Here is a 7,817-nt window from a genome sequence, read left to right on the forward strand (position 1 = left end):
CTTTTTCTTTTTCCTTTTTCTTTTCTTTTTCTTTTCTTCTTCTTCTTCCTTTTTTCTTTTTTCCACGGGTTCCGTTGGGCCAAAACAGGGGAGGAAAAAGAGGGTGGCTCGGGCTCCGACGACTTGGCCGGAGATCCGCAACGACGGCCGAGCATGCAAGCTGGCCGGCGGCAGGGTCACCCCCTTGTTGCCGGCGGCAGAGAAGGAAGAAAATCATAAAAACAGGATATCCCTGTTTGAGCCGAACCGGAGCCCGAACCGGCACCTCGCCGGCTTCCAAAAACACCGGTGACCGGAGAAAACAAGGAGAAGAGGAAATACTTGTTCCGGCGGAAAACAGCTCCGAGACCTCTTTTCTTCCGATCACCACCACGGAAATCTCTGAGAAAATCCCTCAAATCCCTTGATTTACTTCGAAATTTTTGTTGTAAATTCCTAAAGGAAGGTTGGAAATCTTATAGTGGAGGTTTCCTACCCTAGCCGGACTCTTTGAGTCCGATTTTGCCGGAAATCGATGAAGGAAGAAGACTCCAGGAGTCTTCCTCCTTCTCTGTTCTGTTTTTTTTTTTTTGTGTGTTGTTGGGCCATCTGGGCTACAGGCCAAGTAACGGGTTGCTACATATCTAGATGCAGGTTATCTGCCTGCATGATGAGACCTCTTATGAGAAGAATTTCTTACATTAAGTGATCATGAAGATTTGTCTAAGCATTTGGTTGTGTGGCATTGGTCCTTAGAAATATCTAACATAAAGAAAAGATAAGCGAGCTTGATTTTTTTTTAAATTTTTTTTATAATTAAGATAAATAAATTTCAACGTACCAACAGTAAAAAGCCACTTAGATTTTTACGACTGAAAGATGTCGAGATTTTCTTTTGAGGAAGAAAATATAATTGTTGAGATGAGAAGGTAGGTCCGTACCGTTGCAGGACTTTGATCATTAGGAGCTTGAAAGGAAAGTAAAGGCACAAAAGAGCATGACAATATATAATTCATAGACAATACTACTCCAGGGATACAAAAATCTCACAGAAAAAAAAGTTAGAATCTGCTATTTTCTTATTGCCCACATTTTAGCCGGCACCTTACCAGAGGGTAAGATATCAATAAACGAGCTATGGTTGATAAGGAAAGTCATTAAATATTTGGCACGTGAGCCGTCTATCTTTAAGATGGGAGAAGTTAACTTCGAGATGGCTGATACGTTGTCCATCGAAGTAGCACTAACTCTTGTGGTGCGCATGTTTAAGATCCCGACCTATAAATAATTAGCACAGAAGGAATTCCAACTTGCAATCTCTGATTTCATGTTGTGCAACCAATATAGCCCAAAAATTGATGAGAAAAAAATAAAAAAATGTATTGAAAACTTAATAGCAAATATATACGTGCTAAATTCATACATGGGGTCCACATCGATCCCCTCATCCTAACAGCCACCATTGTAAACTCATGATCAAACTTGAATTATGACAACATGGGAGGCCCACAGATATCTTTTGCTTTTTTTTTTATGAGAACATTGTGTTGTTTGTTTTGTTTTGTTTTTTTTTTTTTTTTTTTTGAGGTAAAATAAGGTACGGTGCCTCTATACAAGACCGCCACCAGACAGCATGCGGCTCATCCCCGTGCACGCACGAAGTTCGGCGCTGGGACTGCTGCTTCAGGAGACTGTAGACCTGGGAACAAGAACCTAATATATATCCATGTGTTTATCACTTCACATAACGCCTGTCGGCAGCGATCATGGGACCAAGGGCAGCCGAGCCGCGAATATATAAATGCTTGCCACGTGATTAACGCTCCATGCGCGCCATCCAATTAAAACAGCAACGATAGGAGCAAGGACACCGGGCAGCAAAATAATTGGATCTCGGGCAGTGCAATGATTGTTGTTCTGGGAGGTGATGAGCGCCCGGACTCCCTACAAATCCTTCCCCAAATTGCCGTTCAATGTACACCAGCTTCGCTGCCTTCCCTGCTTCGGTGCTCGACTCTCGGTTTCCTCATCCATGGCTCTTTTCCTAGCTTTTCTTTCTATCTTTGCGGTGAGCGTAAAAGCTCTGTTCCCTTCTTGTCAAATTCATACTTCATCTATAACATTCTAATCAAGGAACAAAATTTTGTTTTAGCTTGCAGTTGGAGCATGTCATGCTGCTTTGCCTGCAGATGTCTACTGGAATCGGTCTTGCCCAACACTCCCATACCAAGTGCCATCCGCCATGTGATACGTTCTGGTACATAATTCTACTGACGATAAAATTGCCATTGATTGACAAGAGCTAGCCTCGATGAACTAATGAGCCTGAGATCATAGCCCAAAATAATTCAGCTGAGATCAAGAAATGCATGTCTGACTGTAGCCTGACCTGATTAACTCTTTTATATTTATGTATTCTTATGAAACTATCTTTTATTTATTAGTTAGTAAAAAAGTATATTATTTTCAAGCTACTTGTGTCATACCACTACAATTACCAATCTTACTGTGGAGTGTTTATTAACATTAATTTTCCTAGAGCAGAAATATAAAAGAAGCGCTTAGACGACCAATAAATATTATGACAGCCGTTAAACTGGTGTCTAAGTACAGTTTTTTTTGTTGAAATGTAAACTGGTGTCTAACGGTGAAGATTAATAAGTATTATATGAGCTCTGCTTGAAGTTAACAAGGCTGGCTCAAGCTCTGGAACTATAAAATCCAACCAAGACGAACCCTGATTACATGCCTCATTAACAATTCCTGCTAGCTAGCTGTACCCTCTTCTTTAACCTAAATCATTTGATTATGGATTACCCATCTTCAAGCTTGTAATTGACGTGAATGACAAAAGTAATTCCTATTTGATGAATTGTAGGTGTGTTCGTTGATGACATGGACTCTGTTGTGCCTTCTTCCGTTACGCCGCTACGCAGAGCCAAATCCAGGATCCCTCCGTAACCGTCTTCTTCCTAGAGAAGGACTTGCACCCTGGCGCCAATATGACGTTCCACTTCACCCGGACACCACCGGCGCCACCCTTCTTCCACGCGAACTCGCCGACTCCATCCCCTTCTCCTCCGCGAAGCTCCCGGAGATCCTTTCCCGCCTCTCCATCGCGCCCGACTCCGTCCAAGCCGAGACCATGAAGAAGATCCTTCTGGAGTGCGAGGAGCCGCGATTGACGGAGAGATCAGATACTGCGCCACCTCGGTCGAGTCCATGGTGGATTTCAGCACGTCCAGCCTTGGGACTCGTAACGTCGAAGCCCTGTCGACGACGGTCGACAGGAAGGCTCCACCGAAACAAGTTTACACCATATCCAAAGTGCAGAAGCTTCCTACCTCTAAGTTGGTTGTTTGCCACAGTGAGAATTATGCATACGCTGTGTTCCACTGCCACACGGCGTGCGCGGAGGCGTACAAGGTGTCGATGGTCGGGAAGGATGGGACCAAGGTGGAGGCGGTGGCTGCATGCCACACCGACACGGCCGGATTCAACCCCGAGCACGTCGCTTCAAGGTGCTCAACGTCAAGCCCGGGACGGTGCCCATCTGCCAGTTCCAACCCCAGAACGACATTGTTTGGAGTCCCAACACATTGAGCATCTCGCCGTTGGAAATGGTCGTGTGATCGCCTCTAATTAAAATGCTTCTATAAAAGACTTCCTTGGCTAGGTTGTCCTATTATATATACATATATATAGTTTCCTTGTCCGCCAGCGACTATTGGATGTTGTATGTGGTGATGTATCTGTATTCCTCTGCATAATAAGAGTGTGATTTTCTTCTGAAGTGTGTTAATTAAGGCGAACTTCTATTCTTTTGGTTTTTATTAGCATAATCACATTAATCATTATGGTATATAATATGATGTACATTATGATATATAATCTTAGGTATTATGGAACATAATTTGGTATACAATATGGTATATGATCTTATTTGAAAATAATATCAATTAGGAGATCAATAATTCATTGTATCTAGATATCTAAATCGTTCATTGTAACACAAAAGATTATATAATCATTTTTCTTTTCCATTCAATCAATTCTTTTTTGTGCTTTCTCTCGCTCTTTCTCTTATTCTCTGTTACAATTCTTACATCGTATTAGAGCTTGTATAATTGAGTTTTCTCCATTAACAATCCCTTTGTGCATGGTCATTGGTGTTTCCTCCCCCCTTATTTTTCTCCCTTTGTATGTGGCCATCGGCACGTCAACGGCATTCTCCTCCTCTGCCTCCGTAATCTCTTGGTGGTCTCTTCTTCACTTCAATATTATGGACAAGTCTGAGCCCACTCACCTTATATTGCTACCATTCTTCGAATGGCTCCAACTATATCTTCTGGAGTTAGGAGATATCCAGTTTTCTCAAAAGATGTCAAGTATGGGAGTATGTCATTGGTGATGAATTTGCACTCATCCAACTCAAGGACAAAATCGATGCAGCACTCCTTAAGCACAAAAGGAAATGGGTTGCAACAAATCATAAAATCATTACATAGATTCGCAACACCTTCATGCTCACTGTTCGCACCCAAGTTGGCACCTATGATACAGCTAAAGCAGTATGGGATTTTTTTTGCTGCTCATTTTTTCACCATTGGTCTGTCTCATCGTTGTCAGCTTTGTTGAATTCTTCATCATCTTCACCAAGCATTCAGTCAAACTATTAATGCTTCTCTTGCTGAGATTCATTCTCTTTGGGCTCAACTTGATCTGGCTTTATCCAAAGATGATATTTGTACTATTCTCCAATATTATGAGTAGGACCATCTTATTCACTTCTTGATAGTGCTTTCTAATGACTGAGCCGGTTTGAGCATCTTTACTCAACCGCAGCCCTCTCCCCATCTTGGAGACTACTAATACTGAACTTTTATCAGAGAAGACGTACATGTCTTGGTACTTCTCGAGCCCGTCCTACTAATCCTTTACTTGCTGCACCTGTTCATGATATGGTGGCCCTTACACGTGGCCCCTGCTCTTCCTCTAGGCCTTCTAAGTACGGCTATTGCAAAGAGACCGGCCACACTCTCTAAGCCTGTCCTACTCGCAAGTGTCACCACTGTTATAAGATTGGCCCTGGGTACTATCAAATGAATGTTCGAAGACTCCTCTTGCTTGGCCTTCTGGCCCTAAACCCCTCCTGGGCGGCCTCCAAGATCACATGCTCCATCTGCCTCCAAGGCCCCTACTGTTGCTGCTGCCACTGATGAGCCCTCTCTATCTTCATAAGTCACTCTTTTTTTGATAGATCTACAAGCACTCTTTGACCAATACAAATCCCAACTTGATACATCAATCTCTTTCCACTGTTATGTCTACTGTCTTAGATATTTTTGATTTTATGGTCATGGTTCACACGCAATTCTTTTGTTGCGTCAAACACCTCCATTCCGACAATGCTATGGAATATAGAGACTCCTCCTTCCTTTATCTCTCACGCCAATATGGCGTCTTTTCTCAGTATTCTTATCCAGGCACCTCTGCATAGAATGGTAGCTAGGCAGAGCACAAGCATCGCCACATTCTCGATATTACTCGTGCTCTACTCCTCTCTACCTTTTGTCCTGAATGATTATGGGGTGAGGCTACACTCAATGCCATCTATACTATTAATCACCTTCCCTTCTCCATCATTGCTCATTAATCTTTGTATGAGCATCTCCATGGTCGAGCCCCTGAATGTTCTACATTTCGGATCTTTGGTTGTGTCTGTTTTGTCCTTCTTCATGCCTATGAGTGCAATAAGCTTCAGAGTCGCTCTTGTCTCTATTGTTTCCTGGGCTATCGTGAGCATAAGGGCTATCACTGTTGGGATTCTATGTCACAGCATCTTCGTATCTCTCATCATGTTATTTTCTGAAAACATGTGACGTTTGCTTTACTGTCCCAGTTCTACCCGTCGACCATTTATTCCCCTCCTTACTTCACTTCCCATCTCCTTGATCCTTTTCGTCCTAAGTCCCTCGAGTCTCCATCATCTTCTTCTCAAGTCTCCTTGCATCCTCTCCTTGGTTATTCTCTCTCTCAAATCAAGTATACCTCTGATCTTTTCACTCATGCTGGCATCACCGACACCAAGGCTGTCTCCACTCCATTTGAACCATATAGTCATCTCAACTCTACGATTGGATACCTTTTTCTGACTCTCCTCAATATCACCGGCTGGTTAGAGGACTGGTATATTTTATTGTCATCCGTCCTGATATTGCATATGCAGTTCATTCAGTTAGTCAATTCCTTGCTACCCTTATACTCCTTATTATGCTACTGTCCTTCAAATTCTTTATTTTGTATGAGGCACCCTACACTATGGTCTTCATTACTTTACCCAATCTCCACCTATGCTTGTTATCTAATCTGATGTTGATTGGATTGGTGATCTTGTTGACTAAAAATCTGTCACTAGTTTTTGTTTCTTCTTGAGCACCTCTCTTATCTCCTGATGGAGTAAGAAACAAACGAAGGTTGTCCATACTAGTGCCGAGGTGGAATATCGAGTCTTTGCTGATACAGTGGGGAGTTGGTTTGGTTTCGGTGGCTTTTCACTGATATGGGTGTGGTTCATGATTGTCCCACTATTCTTCATTGTGATAATTGTAGTGCTATTGAGATTGCCCACAATGATGTCTACCATGAGTGCACCAAACATATTGAGACCGACTGTCACTTTATTCATGGTGAAATTATTCGTCGTATGGTTCATCTTCAGTATATTCTCTTTGGGGATCAAACTACAGATATCTTCACCAAATCTCATCCTTTCGATCGATTTAGAGAATTATATATCAACTCAAGTTGTCATCTTATGTGACTACTTGAGTTTGTGGAGGAGTGTTAGCATAATCATATTAATCATTATGGTATATAATCTAGTGTACATTATGGTATATAATCTTGGGTTCATTATGGTATATAATCTGGTGTATAATATGGTATATAATCTTGTTTGGGAATTATGTCAATTAGGAGATCAGTGGTTGATTGTATCTAGATGGTTCATTGTATTTAGACATCTAGATCATTCATTATTTCTAGGCTTCTATTGCTTTATATATAGTGACTCTTTATAATATGAAAGATAATAGAATTATTTTTTTCCCATTCAATTATTTCTTTCTCTTGCTTTCTCTCTCTCTCTCTCTCTCTCATTCTCTGTTACAATTCTTACGGTTTTTATTTATTTTTTTGATAAGTAGAGGATCCAGATACTATATTGAAGTAAAAGGAGTAGTGTACATATAATAACAACCAAAAGCAGAAGGAAATACAAAACAAAAAACTAAAAACATCCTGAAGGGATCAATTATGTGTGAAGCCAAAAATCTTTAATTTTTTTTGCCACCTCTCTCTTCTATTTTCACACCATGATAATCTATATGGAATTTATTTTTCCATGCCATATTAACTCCAACCAAACGGATCCTAAGGATATTTGAAGGTATCTGATTTGAATTTTCTACAACAACTAATTAAGAAAAAAATTGGTCAATAGCTCGGAGGGTCCAAAAACTCAAATAACATCTTTTCATAATCCCTCATGGCTATCCATTTGATAGATCTTGGTTGTCTATATAATATCTTCTGACTAATCTTTTTAGATAAGGTTCAGATTTTTGCAAGTGGTATCAAAGTGAATCTTGTTCATGATCCATATGGATGAGAAGGTACTGCATGCACTAATCATAGTATTGATTAGGTTTATGATATTTATAATTGAATCTAAATAGATTTGAATTCTTAGTCTAGCGAAGACTTCAGACTTAATTAATTGGGGATCGGAGGGGAGTATGTGACAATTTGTGTAGATAAGAAATCAAAAAAAAAAA

At 40.8% G+C, this 7,817-nt stretch overlaps 1 pseudogene; it reads left to right on the forward strand.

Moving 5' to 3' along the window:
- The first annotated feature begins 1,936 nt into the window (after positions 1–1,936).
- On the forward strand, positions 1,937–3,766 carry LOC140859056 (BURP domain-containing protein 6-like; annotated as a pseudogene).
- Positions 3,767–7,817: the final 4,051 nt, after the last annotated feature.

Source organism: Elaeis guineensis, chromosome 7 (genome assembly GCF_000442705.2).
Source record: "Elaeis guineensis isolate ETL-2024a chromosome 7, EG11, whole genome shotgun sequence".
NCBI lineage: Eukaryota > Viridiplantae > Streptophyta > Magnoliopsida > Arecales > Arecaceae > Elaeis > Elaeis guineensis.